This window comes from Asparagus officinalis, chromosome 10 (genome assembly GCF_001876935.1).
Source record: "Asparagus officinalis chromosome 10, Aspof.V1, whole genome shotgun sequence".
In the NCBI taxonomy this organism is placed as follows: Eukaryota; Viridiplantae; Streptophyta; class Magnoliopsida; order Asparagales; family Asparagaceae; genus Asparagus; species Asparagus officinalis.
This window is the reverse complement of record NC_033803.1, coordinates 5944662-5968159: the sequence shown is the minus strand read 5'-3', so window position 1 is coordinate 5968159 and position 23498 is coordinate 5944662.

Here is a 23498-nt window from a genome sequence, read left to right as displayed (position 1 = left end):
AATCGATCACCATATTGGATATTCATGTAATGCATCCATGGATCTTCCCAAGTGGGCAACTGATCGTCTCCTTCTGTTGTGGAAGGATCAACCGTTGCCATGTTCGACATTAGGGCTTTGAATCTTTCTCCAATGCTCACGTCGGAATCCCAGGTTGAAGCATCAGATGAATGCCCACTCTTATTTATCAGTTGGCTAATAATCTGTTGGCCATATTCATCATCGGATGATGAAGCATAACCTAGACCCCTTTTATAGCTGTAATAATTATCAGGTCTCCCTTTTGGTACGTAGGCAGGACGGGGTGGAACCCTAACATCTTGACCAAAATGAAGACCTTCACCAAGCGAGAGGTTATAGCCTTGGCTCGTCATGTAACCATTCGCTTGTGAACTGTACCAAGAGAAATTCCGCCCGGGTTCTTCATCATCTGAATAGGTGTCTAAGAAAAGATCTGGGGTAGGGGATGGTTCCCCTTTCCCAAAAACTATTTCTTTTTCACCCCCTATCTTTGCCGGTAGGAGCATAGTTGTTCCGTCTGAACTTCGGATATATTTCGTCATCGTGCAAGACGAACGAAGTGGCATATGTAGACTAGGATCGTCATATAATTCCTATATTACATCATTAAGACAACGCGAGTACTCTAAATCATTGTTTATTATTTTATCGGCAAGCTGCCAGTTACAACTTTCATCCGACGAATTACCACCGTCAAGATCGATTACAAAAGGTTCAATGTCATTTAGCACAAGACCTTCACTATAATCGAGCCCAGCTTCGGTATCAGCTTCTTCTCCGCTGTCCGTACTATGGGCCGATGGTTCAGTATCGGATTCAGCACCATAAAGGAGGGAGTCAGTAAAGTAGTTTTCTAACCCCTTGAATGGTTACTTATCCGCGACCACCGTCTTGATCTCATCATTAGTGTCGACATATTTCAGACATTGATGGAGGGTAGAGGAAACTATAAGATTACTATGGATCCATGGACGACCCAACAGTAAATTATAGGAAGTCTCGGCATCAATTACATAGCAGGTGACTTCGGACTTTAGGTCTCCGAGCTGACACTTCACCCGAATTTTTCCCAACGGTCTTGATCCACTAGTGTTAAATCCGTAGATAACGGTTCCTGTGGAGACTAGCTTGCTAGCGGGGATTCTGAGGTGGTACATCAACCGAAGTGGCATGATTCTAACAGCAGAACCCGGATCAACTTGAATCCGGTTGACAACGCTCGAGCTAATATATCCGGTGAAATATAGAGGCCTATCATGCTTCGAATTCCTGACTTGCATATCTTCTTTTGTGAAAGCGATGCAAGAGAATTTCGTGGCTGCCAGATTACAATGTTGAATCGACGACTCTGCTCTTCGAGAGTTAGCTTAATCTGAGTAAGGAACACCTCAGAATCAGCCAATGCTTCTTGTAACGCTTCTCTGGTATCTTTCGAGAGGCGCAGTAACTCGTATAGCGTAATCCTTGCTGGGATATTAGCTAGCTGAGCCATAACGTCAAAACGATATGGTGCGTTCGAGCTTTCCGGTTTATCTCGTCCAGCTGAGCCATAACGTCAAAACGATATGGTGCGTTCGAGCTTTCCGGTTTATCTCGTCCAATCGGTCGATTGAAACGAGACTGCTTCAGAACTTGAACCTCTTTATGTTGGGGTTCCTTCTCTTTTTGCTTAGTCGATTGTTGCGGCTTCCCAGCAGCTACAAGAGGAGTTGCAACTACCCCCAGCTCCGTCAGAGTTTTATCATTTGGGTTAGAGGTTTTAGGATATTTATAATGGTATTCATTCCCACCCCTTGTAGCGAAAGATTCCTGCTCTTCTTCAGAAAGCGGTAAAGCTGGAATCTCTTCGTCATTCTTCTCAGGAGTTGCCGAGGCTCTATAACAAGACTTCTCATTTCCTTTGTCATTTGATTTCTTCTTTGATGTGGATGTCGTCCACTGTTCATCTTCAAGCAAATCCGGATGAACCCAAAGGATTTCGCCATTGGGGGTTGTGTGAGATACAAGCCCTTTTTGGCGCTGTCCATGAGGGTCATCGTTGATGGTCTGCATCTTGACCTTTGATACTGGTTCGGCTTAAAACCAGGATAAAGGAACCGATCCGAAGCTGATAGACACTGCATTTGCACCTACTTTCTTCTCTTTCGGCTTTGGTGTCACGATACCAACATCGATTAAGGTTTGTATTTTGTCTTTTAAGACATAACACGCCTTAGTGGGATGGTGGACCCTTCTGTGATATGCACAATACTTCGGGTCATTAGTCTTCGTTGCTTCTTCTTGGTTTGTGACCGGTGGAAGCTTGATCTTGTTGTTATCCAGCAGGTATTTGAAGATGACTGGAACTTCATCATCCTTAAAAGAATACTCCTTCGGGAATTTAGGCTCTGAGGCCTTAAACTGCTTCGGAGGCTGTTGATTCTGATTCGGCGCCAATTGGAAAGATGACTGCTGTGGTTGTTGTTGTGGCTGTTGTGATGTTTGATGCGCATCAACAGCAGCCCCAGACCCTCTTCCTCTGCCTTGAGAATTAAAGTTCTGTTTTTGAGGATTATCTTGTGGCAGTCCCCTCTCCAACTTCTTTCTCTTAAGAAAGCGCTCAGCTTGTTCACCTCTCACTTTCAACTCTTTCTATGTTTTAGAAGGCACAACCCTCATGACTTCTAACACATCCAGCGACAAGTTATTATGACATGTCTGTAGGATAAACTCTTCTGTGAGTGGATCTCGGCTGTTTAACGCTTTGTTCCGGAATCGTTTGACGAAGACATCAACCGACTCTCCATTTATCTGTTTCTCATCCAACAAGGTGCCAATTGAGACCTCCGTGTCATCGTCGAAGAAATTGGTGAGGAACAATCCTTCCATATCTTCCCAGCTAGTGATGCTTCCGGGTTTGAGACGTCGGTACCAATCGAAGGCAGGCTCGCGAAGGGTCCCTACGAATGACCGGACCATCAGGGCTTCGTTTCCAGATATCATGCCAAGATGTGACTTGAAATAGATCAAGTGCTGAGTGGGTGAACCCCTGCCATCAAAATGAGTAAAGTTAATCAAATTAAACTTTGAGGGATAAGGAATCAGATCCCACTCCCTCGGGTACGGGTACGGAATGCCCGTTTTCTTCACTTCTTGGGCCGTCATCAGAGCATTGACCTTGCTCTCAAGGTCTTGCATCTTCTTGTCCTCTTCTTCACTCTTCTTCAAGTAAATTTGAGGAGGTTGAGTAGATGATTTGGCCGGGCCGCTTCCAAAATTGTCTTTATCGGGAGGAGGATCGGCAAAGATAGTCTCGTCTTCTTCGTCATCGTCCTCAGTTGTACGTACAGGTCTGGCGTTACGCTTGCTGAATTCTGCCTTTTGGCTCGATTCCGGTTGTTGTTGAGCTTGCAAATCTCGAACCTGCTGTATGGTCAACTCCATCTCGGTTTTGATTTCATCTCTAATTTCCTCGCTTTGTTTGGCTAACGCTTCCTATAGTATTTGAGCCAATTGGTCTGGCGTGATTGCGAACGATTCTCTGGCTCGCCCAACACTGGATGTAGTATCGTCCGATGCAACGGCGGAACAATTATCTGACAGTTCCTCCTCTGAAGATAACCCCTCGTGCATTCTTTTATAGTCTCGACGTCGGTTAGCTCTTCTTTGTAACCGTAACATTCTTTGAGATAGACCCCGCTCAACTCTCCCTTCCGGAGAGAAATCAGGATCAGGGTTGACTAATTGTTGCTTTCCTCTGCCGGTCATATTAATAGTGACCTCAGGGAATTCATCTCGTCGAATTGCAGGTCTCTTCTTGTTGAAGCGTCTCACTTTGGGTCTTGACGCTTCAGTGGAAAGTCTTTGAAATACGGAAACTCTAGTTGAATTATTTTTAGAGCATCTGTATTATGTCAGTACTGCTTTAATGAGTCTCTCACAGGAGCAGTGAGACTTGTTTTCTCGTACAATTCTTTTTCTTGAGTTATTTTTCTGATAGTACAGCTCATCGTTGTTATGATTTGAGCAACCTATCTCTTGTGCTTGAACCCTGTTAACATGCACAGGGCGACCAGTCATCGCCTTTGGACGATCCAAGGTTAAATTTTTAATTCCACCCCTTTGCGAGTGTGGAGTATTCATAGGTCCTAAACGAGAGTGAACTGGTATTCTCTCGTTCTGGACTGGTGCAGTTCTGACAGGAGGGTGTTTACGACCCCCTGCATAAGAAACCACTAAGGGTTTATTTGCTGGACCTGATTGTTCTGGGTCTTTGCCTCGATCGTTAACCGAAGGACCAAGGTGATCTGCCATTGTGATTTTAAATTTGGATAAATCTGGGCTAACCCAGGGCTTCACTGGTGATGCAGTAGATGGGCCCGGAACGGATGTTTGCGGCGTCTTCGGCATCCAAACTCTACGGTTCTTTGGTGGTTTTTCTGACACCATCTCCTTCTTGATTCCTTGTGCTTGTTGACGAAGAGCGTGAGCACGGGCGGCCTTCACCTGACGCCTCTGTATACGTTCCTTAAGGGTTGAACGAGCCCTTTTGACGAGGGTCCATTCCTCCGTCGTAAGCTGTGCAGAAATATGATTATTTTGCCGTTGAGGCAACTGAACCACTTTTTGTTTTCTCAACTCTAGGTCCGCATAGTAATGGACCCCGTCGGTTTGTTGCATGGCCTTAGCCAATTGACGAGCACGACGCTGGCGCTGTCTCTGACGAGCTCTTTTCGTCAGCACCGGTGAGCCATTAATCAACGACTCCTTAACTGGTACGGAGTCGTTTGGAGCAGGGATGTTGCAGGCAGATTCCTTAGCAGCAGTCGGGCAAGAACCTTCACCTGCGGCCTTCATTGGCATTGCAGACTTGAAATTTTTTCTGGGAGACGAAACCTTCCTATACTTGCGGGGTGAGGAAAGTTTTGATGATGAGGATGACAGGTACTCCTCGAATTTCACCTGATCAAACTCGTATTCGATCACTTCGTTGACAACGATCTTGATTGGTTGCGACACGGCGGCCTCGACAGCGAGGCCGCTGGCTCCCACTGTGGTTGCCAGTTTGTTTTTGTCGAAAGTTGTTTTCATTATAGATTCCATTAAAACTTAATTTGTTTACAGAGAATTACAACGAAAAATAAACAAATTACAACTCTCTTGGAAAATAACACAAAAATCGTCTATCGATTCTTGTTTTTGTGGGACTTTGCGTGTGCCGTGAGCGCTTTGACTCGTGGACTGCCGAATCACGGATCGTAAAGGGGGCTTTATGATTCTTCCTTCGTTTATCGAAGTGAGAATTTGAAACGAAAATCTCATCAAAGTAAGATGATCGTTCTTCTTAAGATTAAGTCAAAGCTTAAATCTCAAGGAATCACGCCAAACTCAAGTCTGCTCTCTCTCTGCTCTAGTTTGCTCAAAAATATGCTTGATCCTCATCAGAAATGACCCTAGGGGGGTATTTATAGCCTCAGGGAAATAACTGCAAAACAAACTCAACAAAACAACACGTTAAGGCCGCGAGACAGTGTTTACTGTCTCGGCGGGCGAGACAGTGTTTGCTGTCTTGGCCCGTGAGATAGTAAATACTGTCTTGAAAAAGGCATATTCCTGGCAGTTTTTGTTTTAACTGTCTTCCCACGTTTCAAACTCCGTTATTTTGGTAGTTATTCATGTGATTTTCGCCCACGATGTTTTCCACGTCCTTGGCAGTTAATGGACACGTGTACGGCAGTTATCAAGGTGGTTTTTGACCATTTTAACACTATCTCGCTGGCGAGACAGTAAACACTGTCTCGCTGCGAGACAGCAAATACTGTCTCGCTGGCGAGACAGCGAATACTATCTCGCAGTGAGACAGCATACACTGTCTCGTTGCGAGACAGCAAACACTGTCTCGCCAGCGGCGAGACAGTTCATATCTATCTTGATTTCTCTCCTAAGACAGTATGAGGTGATTTTTTGATGATCTTCTCTATGTTTGGATATCTATTAGCATTTTTTAACGCTTACAATTGGTTTTGTACCATTGGAGGCTAATAGATGACTTTTGGCAGGAATGATAGATTCTGATTCGAGTGCTTCTGAGATGGAAGGATCCATTAGCAATGGGGAGGAGTGGTCAACACGTTCAGAGGATTGGGAGATCAGCTCTGAGGAGACTAACCCAGAGGAGATGTTTGGAGAGAGAGTGGATTACTCCTCGATTGGCCATCACACCCGTGGGCAATTGGCGAAGAGGGATGAGGAAGAGGAGGACTATGAGGAGAAGGACCCTGAAGAGGAGGACCCCAAAGAGGAGGACCCTAAGGAGGACCCCATGGAGGAGGATCCTGAGGAGGAGGAGCCGGAGGAGAACTCTATAAAGGGTGAGGATCCAGAGGAGGAGCCCATGGAGTGAGAATTTGAGGTTGTGCAGGAGCCTCTACTTGGTGGGATACTAGAGGGAATTCTTGGATGGGAGCTCGACTTGGATGAGGAGGATTAGGCATGGGAGGATGAGCCGATGGTGGAGGATCCTATTGAGGATGATGAGCAGGAGAAGATCAGCCTAGATGGTGATGAACCCCAACCAATTAAGGACTCCGATATGGAGTCTACTTCTAGCAGCTCTTCCACCTCTTCCTAGAGGTTGACCCATTAGAACACTAACCTTAGGAATCTTATTACTTTTGGTTTTTGGGTGGACACCCAAGTGTGGTGTATTTTGGGACTACATACTTTCATCTATATCTTATATATGAATTATTATACTTTTGTAGAACTCTGGTATTGATGAATATGTGTATGTTAATATTATATCAATGAAAAAGCTTTTGGAGAGATCAGCACTCTAGGTTGATTGTTGATGTTCCTTATGTATATATATTATGTGAGTAATAGAGATATTTCAATGTGAGTACTATGAGTAACTGTGGAATCTGAGCCTTTGCTATATTTTTATGTAGATAATGGTGAGAACAAGAGTAAATCAGACCCAAGATGAGGAAGGACAATGCATGGAGAATTTGGAAGAAGGATCTTCTGTTCCTATCGGAATAACAAGGAACTGTTGCTCAAGTAGAACCAATGCAAGATCCATTGGAACAATTAGCGGAGACCTTCGAGCAGTGTATCAACCCTAGAGGCAACCAACCAACACCCACTATCTCAGCCCTAGAACAGTTTCGGAAGCTCACACGTCCATCTTTTTTGGGTACCACTGACCCTTTGGTGGCGGAGGATTGGATTTTACAAATAGAGAAGATATTTACAGTCTTAAATTGCACAGAGGAGCAAAAGGTATCATTTGTCGCCTTCATGTTCAGAGGAGAAGCTGAACATTGGTGGAGGGCAACCTTAAGAATGGAAAGGGCTGCGCAAAGACAGATTGATTGAGATAGATTTGTGGAGCTTATGAATAAGAAATATATTCCGGAGGGTGTTAGGGTTCAGTGAGCTATCGAATTTCAAGAGTTGCAGCAAAACAACATGACAGTATAGGAGTATGAGGCTAAGTTTACTCAACTATCAGGGTTTGCTCCACATCTAATTGCTAAAGAATCAGATAAGGCCAAGAAGTTTTAAAGAGGACTCGGGGAAAATATCAGAGGAAAACTAGTGGCTCTCATGATTAGGAACTACGCAGAACTAGTTGAGACTGCGTTTGAAATTGAGAAAGACCAACTAGTGTATCAGGAGATCCACAATAAGAAGCAGAATTTAGTTAAACGCCCACAGACTGAAGGAGGTCCCATAACCGACAAGTCAGCATCGAATCAGCACATGAGGTCAGTAACAACAAAATTTCCCTTTTGTCATGATTGAACGAACCAGCCAAACAAGTCAACAGTCTGCCCCAGATGTGGAAATCATCACTCCGGAAATCATCACAAGCAGAGGCAAGTTTTGTTTTTCAAGGGGAAAGTAGAAGACCCCTCACACACCTAATCTCATTTATGAAGGCTAACAGATTGTTGAGGCAAAGTTGTAGTGGATATTTATCTTGTGTGATAAGTGACCAATTGAATGAGAAAAAGCTTTCAGATATACTTGTAGTAAGAGATTACCCGGATATCTTTCCTGAAGATTTGCCAGGTTTGCCTCCAGATCGGGAGATAGAGTTTGCGATAGACTTGGTCCCAGGGACCACTCTTATATCTAAAGCCCCTTATAGATTGGCGCCAGTTGAGATGAATGAACAGAAAGAACAACTTCAAGAGTTATTGGATAAAGGATTCATTAGACCTATCGTGTCACCATGGGAGCACCGGTCTTATTTGTGAAAAGAAAAATGTGAGTATGAGACTTTGTATAGATTACAGAGAGTTGAATAAATTGACCATTAAGAATAAGTATTCACTCCCAAGGATAGATGATCTATTTGATCAGCTTCAAGGAGCTCAATATTTTTCCAAGATTGATTTAAGGTCAGGATATCATCAGTTAAAGACTAAGCCTGAGGACGTGGCAAAGATAGTATTTAGGACTCGCTATGGTCACTATGAATTTTTAGTGATGTCTTTTGGACTGACTAATGCGCCAGCCGCATTCATGGATTTGATGAACCGGATATTCAAACAATATTTAGATCAATTTGTGGTGGTTTTTATTGATGACATCTTGATCTATTCTAAGAGTTACCAAGAGCATGAAGAACATTTGAGGATTGTATTGCAATCCCTAAGGGAACAACAGCTATATGCAAAGTTTAAGAAGTGTAAATTCTGTCTAGAAAAGGTGATGTTTTTGGGCCATGTGATCACTAGAGATGGGATATCCGTGGATCCAGCAAATATTGAAGCTGTCGTGAACTAGCCGCGTGCCACCTCAGTGACTGAGATTCGTAGCTTTTTGGGACTAGCAGGATATTATAGAAGATTTGTTAAAGACTTTTCCCAATTAGCAACCCCTTTAACTTATTTGACTCGTAAGAATGTCAAATATATATGGAGCGAGAAATGCGAAGAGCATTTTCAAGAGTTGAAGAAACGGTTGGTAACCGCTCCCAACCTCTTATTTGTGAAAAGAAAAATGTGAGTATGAGACTTTGTATAGATTACAGAGAGTTGAATAAATTGACCATTAAGAATAAGTATTCACTCCCAAGGATAGATGATCTATTTGATCAGCTTCAAGGAGCTCAATATTTTTCCAAGATTGATTTAAGGTCAGGATATCATCAGTTAAAGACTAAGCCTGAGGACGTGGCAAAGATAGTATTTAGGACTCGCTATGGTCACTATGAATTTTTAGTGATGTCTTTTGGACTGACTAATGCGCCAGCCGCATTCATGGATTTGATGAACCGGATATTCAAACAATATTTAGATCAATTTGTGGTGGTTTTTATTGCCGCATTCATGGATTTGATGAACCGGATATTCAAACAATATTTAGATCAATTTGTGGTGGTTTTTATTGATGACATCTTGATCTATTCTAAGAGTTACCAAGAGCATGAAGAACATTTGAGGATTGTATTGCAATCCCTAAGGGAACAACAGCTATATGCAAAGTTTAAGAAGTGTAAATTCTGTCTAGAAAAGGTGATGTTTTTGGGCCATGTGATCATTAGAGATGGGATATCCGTGGATCCAGCGAAGGTTGAAGCTGTCGTGAACTGGCCGCGTCCCACCTCAGTGACTGAGATTCGTAGCTTTTTGGGACTAGCAGGATATTATAGAAGATTTGTCAAGGACTTTTCCCAATTAGCAACCCCTTTAACTTATCTGACTCGTAAGAATGTCAAATATATATGGAGTGAGAAATGCGAAGAACATTTTTAGGAGTTGAAGAAACGGTTGGTAACCGCTCCTATCCTCACTATCCCTACGAGTTCAGATAAGTTTGTGATATATAGTGATGCATCTTCCAGAGGTTTAGGTTGTGTTCTGATGCAGAATGAGAAGGTGGTGGCTTATGCCTCTAGGCAATTGAGGCTTCATGAGAAGAACTACCACACTCATGATTTGGAATTGGCTGCTGTGATTTTTGCCCTGAAGATATGGAGACACTATCTATATGGGGTATCATGTGATATTTATACAGATCACAAGAACCTAAAGTATATGTTTACTCAGAAGGAGATTAACATGAGACAAAGAAGATGGTTAGAATTTCTCAAAGACTATGATGTAAATATCCTTTACCATCCAGGTAAAGCTAATGTAGTAGCAGATGTACTCAGTTGGAAGAATCATATTGCATCAGCTTGTTTGCTAACTAATCAAGCTGAGTTAAGTAAGGAGATTGAGAGAATGGATATTGAAGTTAGAAAGTATTCTTCTGAAATGAAGATTTGTCAGATAAGCCTACAACCTACTCTGTTGGACCAAATCAAGGAGCGACAGAAGGAAGACAACGAGCTAAGTGAGATAAGGAAGAAGGTGGAACAAGGAAAGTATTCAGACTATAAGATTCAAGATGGTGTTTTGAATATGGGTAATCACCTTTGCGTACCCAATGATGAGGAGCTTAAGGATCAAATATTAAGAGAAGTTCACCTCACCATATATGCTCTTCATCCGGGTAGCACTAAGATGTATCAGAACCTTCGACAAAACTTCTGGTGAAATCGCATGAAGGAGGATATAGATGAATTCGTGTCAAAGTGTTTGACATGCCAACAGGTGAAGATTGAACATCAGAAACCATCAGGACTATTACAACCTTTGCCCATCCCAGAATGAAAATGGGATCACATCACCATAGATTTTGTTACTAGACTACCCTGATCAACAAAAGAAGAGGATGCCATATGGGTGGTAGTTGAGCGCCTGACCAAGTCAGCACACTTCATACCCTACAAGATGTCATATAACATGGAAAAGTTGACCAGCTTATACATTAAAGAGACCACGAAGCTTCACGGGATTCCCATATCCATTATATCAGATCGAGACCCCCGTTTCACCTTAAGATTTTGGAAGAGTCTACATCAAGCTTTGGGGACTAGACTAGAGTTCAACACTTCAGCACATCCTCAGACTGATGAGAGAATGATATAAACTCTGGAGGACATGCTGAGAGCTTGCACCTTAGTTTTCGGAGGCAATTGGGCTACACACTTGTCGCTAGTAGAGTTTGCCTATAACAATAGCTTTCATTCTAGCATTAGCATGACACCTTACGAAGCCCTATATGGGAGGCGATGTAGATCCCCTATCTGTTGGGAAGAGATCGGTGATCGTCAATTACTCGGACCAGACGTAATCCAAGAGATGACTGAGGAGATCCAAACCATTCTGCAGCATATGCAGACGGCATAAAGTAGGCAAAAGAGCTATGCAGATCGACGACGCAAGGACCTATAATTCCAGGTTGGTGATCATTTGTTTCTAAAGGCTACACCCATGAAAGGAATATCAAGAGGTGGTAAGAAAAGCAAACTCCGTCTGAGATACCTTGGGCCATTCGAAATTTTGGAGAAGATCGGCCATGTCGCCTACCGGCTAGCCTTGCCCCCAGAATTGGAGAAGATCCATAACGTGTTCCATATCTCAAACCTGAAGAAGTACGTACCAGACCCAGGACACATATTTTGCACCAAGCCTTGCCCCTACGGGAGGATCTATCATATGAAGAACGATCGGTTCGAGTGCTAGGCTTTAAGGAGAAGCAGCTGAGAAACAAGTCCATATTGCTAGTTAAAGTGTTATGAAATAATCAAGGTGTTGAGGAGACAACATGGGAACTAGAATCTGAGATGCGAAAAACATATCCATATTTATTTTGAGGGTACATAAAGATTTCGGGGTCAAAATTTCCTTAAGGGGAGAAGTAATGTAACATTCCATTTTTTCCTTCCGTTGATCGGATACCGTTACCGATACTGATCCATAAATTAGTAAATTCTTTCCTTCACTGTGTCCCAGATAATCTTCTAGCATGAGAATTTTAACTTAAATAATTTTCATATTATGATTTAGTTAACGAAGTTATAGCATGCCTACAAACTTAGCATATAAACCTAAACCAACCATGCTCTAAACTTTAGTTAGAGATAACCCAATTATTAAATATTTAATTTGAAATCCTCTAATTAACATAGCTATTTAAATAGTTCAGCCATGATAGTGGGTGAAATTTTTCACAAAAACCCTCAACTTTGGCCAAATTGAAGAGTTATCTTCACATGGGCTTATATTTATGTGCCCTCCACCTCTCATTTTGCCATTTTAAGAAGAAAAATCTCTTTAAAACCTCCTCCCTCTCCTCTGAACATGCCCAACACCTCTCCTCATATATATATATATATAAATTCTCTGTTGCATATTGTTATTAAGGATGTTAGAACTGAATTATATAATTTAATTTGGATTTAGTCTTGCATGTAACATTTTAGGGCATGCATGTCAATTTATCTTGAAACAGAATTTCGTGCAGAAATTCTAGCAAGATACACTATCAGTAAAAAGATCATAACTTTATTTGTATATATCCAAATAATAAAATTATTTCTGTTATAGAAACTAAACTTTCGTGGCTTTCATTTGAGACCCTGTTTGTTTAATTCTAAAATCACTTACTAGTTTAAAAATATGGTTTAACTTAGTGCATGTGTCTAAGTTTGAAACTATTTCTAATAAAAATGTGATCCTTAAAGAAAACAATGAAAAAATAAAATTGGATCATGTTTCTTTAACTTCAAACGTTGCTAGTTTAACTCATGAAAGAGATATTTATAAATGACTATTTATGTTCTACTTCTAAAAATGCATATGTGCCTAAAAATGAAGATTTGAATCTTATGAAAAATAGTATTTCATCTTTAGATTCAACTTTGAGAATATGCATTAATAATCATAAGAAGCTTATGGATATGTGTGCTAAGTCTAAGAAGTCATCCACTCATTATGCACACATGTATAGCAAAACTTATAAGTGTTCTATTTGCGGCCGTCAAGGTCATTTAGCTAAGTTTTGTTATGATGCACACAAACATAAGAATTCTAATGTTCCTTGTGCATCTCATATAGCTTCTTCATCTTGTACACTTACACATTCACATGCTCATTCTCATAAAGTTCGTCATAAGCATGCTAGTGTGTTCAAGTGTGATCATTGTGATCGTTTTGGCCATTTGACAAAATTTTGCTATGATTTGAAAAAGACTTCACTTTTGCCAAATGATTTTAAAAGACCACAAAAGTTTAAATGTGATGTTTGTGGTAGGTTTGAACATCTTGCTAAATTTTGCTTTGATATACAAAAAGCTTCTAAATTGCAATATGTTCCAAATAGACCATTGTTTAAGAATGTTTCTCATTTGCAAAATAATTTTAAAAGAAAATCTTTATTTGCAAATGATTCCCGTGCACGAGCTAATGGTCCACAAAAACAAATGGATCTCTTTCATTGCACAAATTGCAATCGGAAGGGTCATTTGAATGAATATTGTTTTGACCATGTTAGTGCACCATATATGCCTAAGAGGGTTCATAACCCTAAGGCTTTGAGCTTTAATGATAGGGGTCATGTCCCTAAATCTTTTGGTACCAAGAGTTCTTGGGTACCAAAACAAATTTAAACTTTAAACCAAGAATTTTAGTGTTCTTACTTTTTCCTTTCTTGGTTTTAAAATTATGTCTTAAAATATTTTGATTATGAAAATAAATTTATAATTGATAAAATCTTTTGTTTTCATGATTATTTGGTTTGTTTTGATGAGAGGTTTGTACTTATATAACCCTCCGGGTTCATTGGGTGTTTATTCCCAAATCAAGTTTACCGGATGCTAAAATGATTATATGGGTTGGAACAAGCTCAAGAGCTTGATATAATTGTTGCCTCTCTTAAAAATTTTGTTTTGATCGGTTGCTTTGAATTCATTATACTTTATCTTTCTTTGTCTTGGTTTTGAAAATTATGCTTTAAAATCTTTTTGTTATGAAAACAATTTTTCTTGAACAAAATCTTTTGTTTTCATGATTATTATTTTTTGTTTGATGAGAGGACTATGTTTATATAACCCTCTGGAGTTATTGGGTGTTTATTCCCAAACATTGTTTACCGGGTGCTAAAAATGTTCATATGGGTTGATACTAGCTCAAGAGCTAGATATAATTGCCTCTCTTGATTTTTTAAAATCAATGATGATTTGATTTTATGCTCTTATATGATTTAATTGTGATTTATGATTTCATTGGTTGATTTGTATTCTATGAGTGGTTTGATCAAGTTCTTCATTGATCAAATATCGTTTTTGGATATAAACTTTGATTTATGATTTCTTTTGATGGATTTGTTTTCATTTGAAAACTTTTTTGCATGTTTCTCATGTTCCTCTTCTTTTGATTTCATAAATCTATTCTTATACATGGTTTTTATAATGAGACACTATCTTTATAATGTCATATCATTATGTGTCCTCATTGTATCTTGTTTGTATGTGAGTGATGCTTAGCATATCTTTTCATTTATGCTTGATCACATATTTGCCATGATCTTTCTTTATATTCTTTTTATACTCGCCTATGCTTATTGATAGGGGGAGCTTTCGCTCTCTTATTCTTTTTGTCCCCTTTTTGATGTTGTCAAAGGGGGAGAAATATTATGAGTATATAATTCCTTGTTTATATGCATGTGTATTATCTTGTATATGTTCATTTCCTTCATGTATATATTCCTTTTTGAAAATTGTTTGTCATCATCAAAAAGGGGGAGATTGTTGGCCTTCTTGTTTTGATGATGTTTAACAAATAATTTATTACTAATGTTGTTTGTCTAGTGTTTGTGCATTCCTATGTTTTGTAGACAAACAACGTAGTTGGAGGATGGATGGAATGCGCCATAACGACGATATCAAATGGAGGGTTGGCGGAATGTCGGTGAAGCCTTGCTATTCAAAGTTCAAGATCCAAGTTAAAGCTTCATCCGCAAGATTACCAAGATAGAGCTTCGTTGAAGATCAAGATTGCTTGGGTAATGTAGTTTAGGATTTATATTATGTGTGTTAAGTACGTTAAGCTCAATATAATATACACACACATTAAAGTTTCAATATGCGTTTAAACTCTTTTTGTCAAAAACAAGTTCTTAACAAATTCATATTCATGCATGTTTTTACAAAATAATGAGTTTTCACAATTGAGAAATGAAAATTGAGAAATTATTTTTCTAACATGTTTGTTTTCATGTTTATAAATATTTCGTAAAGTTTCATCAAGTTTGGAATTGATTTGTTATATTTAATGGAATTTACAAAATCATGTTTTTCATTTGTGCATATTCGTGCATGTTTTACAAAACAGATGAGTTTTCATAAATGGGAAGTGATATTCAAGAAATTATTTCTTTTACATGTTTATCTACATGTTTATAAACTTTCCTCAAAATTTTACTATTTTTGGAATTGATTTACTATGCCCAATTGATTTTACAAAATCGTGTATGTTAACAGTTTTTCAGAAACTGTAAATTTGTGTTCAAATATTTATTTCTCTCAACTGGGAAAAGATTTTTCAGAAATTCTTTCTCTGACATGTAATTCTACATATCTATAACATTCTCACAAAATTTCATAATTTTTGGAGTTCATTTACTATTTTAAATTGATTTTACAAAACAGCTGCGCACTGCTACAGTAACTCCGGTCGACTGGAAATGTCTCTGGAAGTTTCTCAGCTTTGCACATGGTTCTCGGTCGACCGTACCGGTCGACCGAAGTACTGTAGCAGCCGACCATTGCTACAGTAATGGCTAGTTCTGTTTTTTGTTTATTTTAATGTTTTGGGGGTGTTTTTATTGGTTTTTGGGGTTGTTTCATGAGCCTATATATACCCCATGCCCTCATACCTCTAAGGTAACTCAAGAAATGTTTTAAACAAGTTTAAAGAGTTTTAAACAAGGGTTTAAGTGTGTTTAAGAGTTTATTTTTGTTTGTAAAGAAGTTTTCACAAGTGGAGGAGATCATCTTCTTGTTTGGGCTTCATATCTCCATCTCTCCATCTTGATCTAGAGAAGTTTTCCTAAACTCAAGTCTAGCTTTTATTTATAATTATTTGTTGATTATCATTTCTATTAAAGCTAGTTTTATATTGAGTTTAGTTTGATTTGATTTACTCTTTGTTTGCACACACAACCATTGAGCTTATTGTATTTGCATACATTATATAATTGGGTTGTGGGATAGTGTGACATTGAGTTGAGCCTAATTGAGTTCTCACCTTGTTAGAGAGAACAATCATTTGCTATATTGTGCTTAATTGTGAAATCACTTTGTAATACACTTGTACACCGAGTGAGGAGTGTGTGGTGAGAGTCGGGGATCGTCCCAAGAGGAGTGGCGTCGGTTGACGTGCCTAGGGAGAGGTTGTAACCGAGCACTTGAGGGAGACACGGCTAGGTCCAACACTTAGTGGGTGTAGAGTGTGATTGCAAGAGTGTGAGTTGTAGAGTTTTCGGTTAGCTATTTAATTGGCATTTAATCGGATTAGATTAGCATAAGACCCTAATCACCCCCCCTCTAGGGTCTAATAGTTTTATGCATTTTGGATATCAATTGTTATACCATCCATTTACCTAAATCTGCTGCATGTACACTACTGGTGTTGTTGTGCATGTTAGAGATATTGGATGTAATCATCTAGAGTGTAGCTTATACCATGATATAAGTTTAAGTTAGAAAATTATAAAAGACATAGTGTTTATAATCTCATGTGGGTATACATGTATATAGGACAGAGAATCTTGGACTCATTCGTTGGCCGAGAGGATCCTAACATAATCGGTAGGTAACAATTCATTGTTTCCTCTCAAGTCTTTGAGACTTCGATTGATTAATTTCTTGAAATTCTTACGAGTTAGCGTCCCATGCTAACTTGTATATCTTATCACTTCCGTAATATTCCTATTTGATTCACTTCATGTGTTGGCTCTTTGTGATTGCTTAGCCATTGTTATCCTAATGTTGTTTATATCAGTTTTATATCTTTGATGTCCTCGAAAGATTATAGTGCAATATTTCAACTTGCTTCGATGATTTGACTATTGATAATGATAATATTCCATTCTTTATTGATAATTGATAATCTATATTCATGGATTATGCCCTGTATGAAGCAAGCTTTACCGGTGGGTGGTAACAGTAATGTGTCCCGATAGGGACAATGTCCTGTGTGAGGATGCTCACCGGTGGGTGTATAAAGGCATACACGGTTTATTGATTATCCTATGATTGGGGAGTTTGGAATCCTGAATATTAGACCTTGGTTATTCATCTTTACATGTTATTTTATTTCGGTCAATGATTATGATATAAGAATGGCAACTTAATGTTGAGATCCATTTGTTCAAGTTTGATATCTATGTCTATCATTTTCATTCGTTCCCTTGTGTTGTACTTGAGATTTTATGGTTACCTATTGGGTCTTAGGCTCACCCCTATTGTTTCTGAATCCACTCGCAGGTCATACTACTGGCAAGGATAAGGGGATTGCAATCCACTCGCAGGTCATACTACTGGCAAGGATAAGGGGATTGCAGACCCTGAAGTTGAAGATTAGCTCCAGAGGAAACTCTTAGTAGGAGTTAATTTATTGAAGATTAGCTCCAGAGGAAACTCTTAGTAGGAGTTAATTTATGTTCACTTTTATAGTATTTTTGACTAATAAAACATGTACTAATGTTGTAGCCACTGCTATTATTGTAATATTTTATAGTTCCGTTCAGTGTTATTCTATTTTGGTATTCTATGGACTCTGCTGTCAACCTCGTGATCGTGAGTATTGCGTATACATCTCCACTGCCTTATTTTTCACCCTTCAGTATATCTATATTGTGACGTGCATAAAGATTTAGCAGGTTGATCATTCTTATTATAGATAGGTCATGCCCAAATTTTTATGTACCTCCCTGATGGGTGTTACAAATATAGCCTACCATGTTATCAACAACTAACTTTGGCGGGGCATACCATGATGATAATGACCAAATCTGAGCACATATAATCACTATTAAATATGTTTCCATATTTTTACTCAACCCTTCATATATTCTTCATTAAGTTACAAATTACAATGTTTGATAGCATAAGAAGCATACAAAATAAACATAAAAAAATGCACAAGTTTTCCAACGATCAACTTCACGTTTTGCTTGCTTTAACTCTTGCTTCAATTATTTTGTTTTTGAAACTTTCTTATCTTCTACATTCACACTTTTAAACTTTGACGAATTATTTTTAAACTTTTGCATTGCTCTCTTCATTTTTATTTTATCTTGCGGTTTAGTATTAGAAATTTCTTCATTTTTCATCTTCATTGTCTCGAATTTTGGCATGACTTTTTTCTTTTTACTATCATCTTGAACCCCAAGCAAAAAAGTTACATTGCCTATTTAGGTATTTTTCACAACTCCAAAAGTATTTGCCCATATTCTTACCATTTTTGCACATCTTAAGTGGAGTTGGGATTTGACAATAGCATCAAACTTCATTTTGTTGAGATCCTTCGAATTTGTTCATCTGCTATGCCTACTGAAAAAAATTAGAAGAATTTTATTACTTATTTGTAGGAGCGAATAAAAGATCATGAGCACTATACACATATTGGGTGCTTGTATATATAGGCATTGCGGCAGATTTAGCTGTCAGGGCTACTTGTTTTTTGACCGTTGAGATATGTGTCATATCGTGTTGAAGTTTAGGCTAAAATATAGCCGTTGGCAAATGTAGCCGTTGTTATCACTGTATCTTCATGTTGATATTGATTTTTGTTAATTTGGGCTAACATATAGCCATTGTGAGGCTTTTGTCTTCAAGTTGTTGTTGCGTTTTGGCAAAAATATAGCCATTTTGTGGCAGTTAGAATCTATTTATTGTTGGTTTTTAGTTACGAGCGGGTGTTATTCATATTGGTGTTGGTTTTTGGGCTAAATTATAGCCAATTTGTGGCATATACAATCAGTTTGTTAATGGTTTCTAGCTTCGAGCAGATGCTATTCATATACTTGATGGTTTTTGGGCTTAATTATAGCCAGATTGAGACTTTTAGAATCAACTTAATATTGGGTTTTATCGACGAGCTGATGTTATTCAGCTAGCTGTTGATTTTTGAGCTAATTTGTGGCTATTTTGGGGCTGTTACAGTCACTTTGATGTTAGTTTTTTAGCTTCGACCTGATGTTATTTAGCTTGTTTTTTGTTTTTGAGCTAATTTATGGCTATTTTGGGGCTATTATGGTCCCGTTGATTTTGGTTTTATTAACGAGCTGATGTTATTCAGATTGTTGTTGATTTTTGAGCTAATTTGTGGCTATTTTGGGGGTGTTACAGTCACGTTGATGTTGGTTTTATCGACGAGCTGATGTTATTCAGCTTGCTGTTGGTTTTTGAGCTAATTTGTGGCTATTTTGGGGGTGTTACGGTCGCGTTGATGTTGGTTTTTAGCTTTTGACCTGATGTTATTCAGCTTGATGTTGGTTTTTGAGCTAACTTATAGCCATCAGTTGCTTGATATGTGTGTTTATTTGGCCTCAAGCTAGTTATGTACATAGCTTGGGTTGCAGGTGCATGTATATATTGACATTCATTTTGGAGAAGTCTTTGTTTTGGGGCTGAACTTACCATGGTGAGCACATTCTACATTTCCATCATGTTTCATCTCCAACCAAACAAAGGTAATGTTGAAAATTGGGTTGTTGTTGTTTTCTTTTCCAGGTTGTAACTCACTAACCAACCATAGGAAATTGACGAAATATAATGGGTATATTTCTACACCCATGTTTTCTATGTGAAACAAATAAAAAACAACTACTTTGAGGAAATCTATAGAAATACAAGGAAATATGATTTCCATGATGTTTTAAATTTTAATTTTTTGTGGTTGGCGAAACAAATAGGCCCAAAGTGCCATCGGTGCCCTTAAATTTATTTTTAGAAGTACCTAAGCTATCGGCTTAGAAAATTACATGGGCCAAACGTGTCATGCCTTGCTCCCAGAGGTGTGCTAGTTATTTTTCTCAAAAAAACCTAAGTATTTTTCCTTAAAAAATGAATTCCAAGAAAAGAAACTCAGCAATGGGCTTCCAAATTTTAGACCATTTCTTACAATTCACTGAAAATGAGTTTCCTAAAATATTGATTAATTTAATACTTCTGAGAAATGTGTTTCCCAGAGCTACATATATCAAAAAAAGAAAGTAGGACACATTGTAGGCCAATTCCATGTTTCCACGTTGAACTTCTCAATCTAGTCAATGCGGCACTATAATCCATACATAACACTCTTATCACCCATCAGCCTAGGGGCTATTTGTTTCACTAGTGGGTAATAATAAGATTAAGAATCTGGTTTTTTATGGATTCCAGCAATTTCATAAAAAATTTTAAGACAAGTTTGTAGATTCATGGAATCCTTTTTTTTTGCATTCTATGTTTGTTTCATAACATGGAAAAATAGAATCTAACTTTATAGAATCCCTCCAATTCATAATCTCTAGTTTGGTTTGGAATGAGAATTTTTCTGGATAAACACTGTAGCAATGACTAGTTCAATATTCAAAACAAAACACTATAGCAACGGCTAGTGCCAACAACTAGTTCAATATTCAAATCTGAAACACTGTAGCAACGACTAGTTCCAAGGTCTTGGAGGCTATAAATTTAGCTTTAGGGCTTATTTTCTAATGCATTCTTCATTCTTACCAATTTATAAATTCTCATTGTTTGCAATTTGCCTCCCCGACATCAATATAATATTAGAAGAATGCCCCCAAAATTATGAAGTTTGTTGCGACTGCAATCTCCGAACACCCATGAAAGTGTGTAAGAATGGTAAAAATAAGGAAAGGTGTTATTGGGGGTGTGCAAAATTCCCAAATAAAGAATGTATTTTTTCAAATAGGCCAATGAAAGAGGAGAAATAAGCAACCAATGAAACCAATGTGTCAAAAAAAATAGGTACAGAGATAAATATTTTTTGAAATCAAAGAGGATGAAGAAAGAATTAAGACTTGTCAAAAATCAACTATTAGCTTGGAAAATTTTAGCAATTTTATTAGTAATTTTTTGCATTATTTTAATTATTATAAACCACATGTTATGTACTTGTACTTGCAAAAACTACTGATATTGTAATGAAAACTGTTATTGGAATTGAGTACAAATTCTAGTTGATATTGTATGGCTCAGGAATAGATCAACTTGTCAAAATTGAATGCCCCACCTATAACTTACAGGTTTATTACATATTACATTCTAATGATGAATTACCTCGCCTAAACATTGTCAATTCAATGTAGGCTGTAATCTCATCACACTTTGCCTCATCTGAATATAATAAACATTATAAGTTAGATTGCATTATCAGTAAACGCTAATCATCATCATTGCCAAATATCAACTATGGAGCACATCATGCTCCGGCCACATGTCAACCGATAGCAACATAACCCTAATGTTTGAGATCAAAACCGACAGTAGAAACAACTAGCAAAAAATCCAAAGCCAAAGAGCTAAAGAAGCTCCACCTGACACCCAAAACCCCAAAGCCAAGGAGCTACACAAGCTCAAAAATCGACAGTAAAAAACCTATACGTAGGAGATACACAAGCTTCACAAACCTGATGGCAAAAAAACCCAAAGCCAAAGAGCTAAACAAGCTCCACATGGCAGCCAAAACCCCAAATCCAAGGAGCTACACAAGCTCAAAAACCGACAAATTAAACTCAAACATAGGAGCTACACAAGCTCCACAAACTTGATGGCAAAAAAACCCACAGCCAAAGAGCTAAACAAGCTCCACCTGACAACTAAAACCCTAAAGCCAAGGAGCTACATAAGCTCAAAAAACGACAAATTAAACCCAAACGTAGGAGCAAAAGAACCCACAGCCAAAGAGCTAAACAAGCTCCACCTGATAGCTAAAACCCCAAAGCCAAGAAGCTACACAAGCTCAAAAACCGACAGCAAAAAACCTATACGTAGGAGCTACACAAGCTCCACAAACTTGATGGCAAAAAAATCCAAAGCCAAAGAGCTAAACAAGCTCCACCTGACAGCCAAATGTAGGAGCAGCACAAGCTCAAAATCTAAGCATAATAAACCCAAAGCAAAGAAGCAACACTAGCTCCACCTGACAACCAAAAACCCACATCAAAGGAGCAACAAATTAGCTTCACCTATCATCAAAAACAAAGGAGCAACATTAAGTACTCAATGGTCATGCCTATACATACTTACCTGCATCAAAAGTTAAAAAGTACAAATTCATTAATTACATGACATCATAGCGTTTTCATAATAAGAAGTATTGCAACATTAATAGTTTGTAAATAATAAAATGATATATGTGTAACAACATATACGCGTGCACAACAAAATGCTCCATCAAAATGTAATCCAAACCCAACAAATTAGTTAACAAACCAACCTTGGTCGTTAATCAGGTTGGTAATGTATCTCTGCTGACGTTCCTTGGATTTTATGAAAAACCTTCTAGCTTCACATTCATTGTCATATAAATGATCTAAAATCCTATCCAGAAATTCCTCAGAATGTTCATTCCTATGTTCCTTCAATGCTGCAGCCAACTGTTCAGTCCAATGAACAATGTGTTGATTTCTCATTGACTGAGACATTGAGTCAACAAAGGCACATAACATTTCCTCTTTACGATTTGATTTTTTAAGTTTCTTGTTAGAGGATGAATTCATGTTGTCTTTACTCTTAGACTTATATCTAGTGGGTTATTTTTGGTTACAAGCATCAGATTGTGGTGCAGTTTCACTCTCCGCTGGAATCTCACTATCATCATCAGGAATAGGTATGGACCTACTAGACCCAATGTTAAATGAACAATGTGTTGATTTCTCATTGACTGAGACATTGAGTCAACAAAGGCACATAACATTTCCTCTTTACGATTTGATTTTTTAAGTTTCTTGTTAGAGGATGAATTCATGTTGTCTTTACTCTTAGACTTATATCTAGTAGGTTGTTTTTTGTTACAAGCATCAGATTGTGGTGTAGTTTCACTCTCCTCTGGAATCTCACTATCATCATCAGGAATAGGTATGGACCTACTAGACCCAATGTTAGCATACACAGGCCTAACAAATTCACCCTTAGCTTGGTCATCACCCATGATCACCTGTAAATTTTTAAAGTGAGGGAGGGGTTTGTTTATGTATGCTTTGAACTTAGATTTGGGTTTGTCATGCAATAACAAATAATCATAAATAACAAAATGTATTAATTACTAATGACAATGTAGATGCTGAATGTTATACCTGAGATCACGATTTTAACGTTTTGTCATCTAGTGTAATCATATTATTTGCTTCATCCCACACAACTCCACTTATATCAAGGCAAGCCTTCATGTCATTGAATTTATTTCTCAAGCATTTCAAGTGGTTAATGGCATGTATATAAGTGAAATCAATCCTGAATTGCATGTTGATTTTCATCGTTGCCATTTTATAAGCTTCTTCCTTGAAGTTCTTGTCTGGCTTTAGCTCATCTAATGCTAATTCGCAATATAAGGAATGAGCACATCATCGTGCTCTGGAAG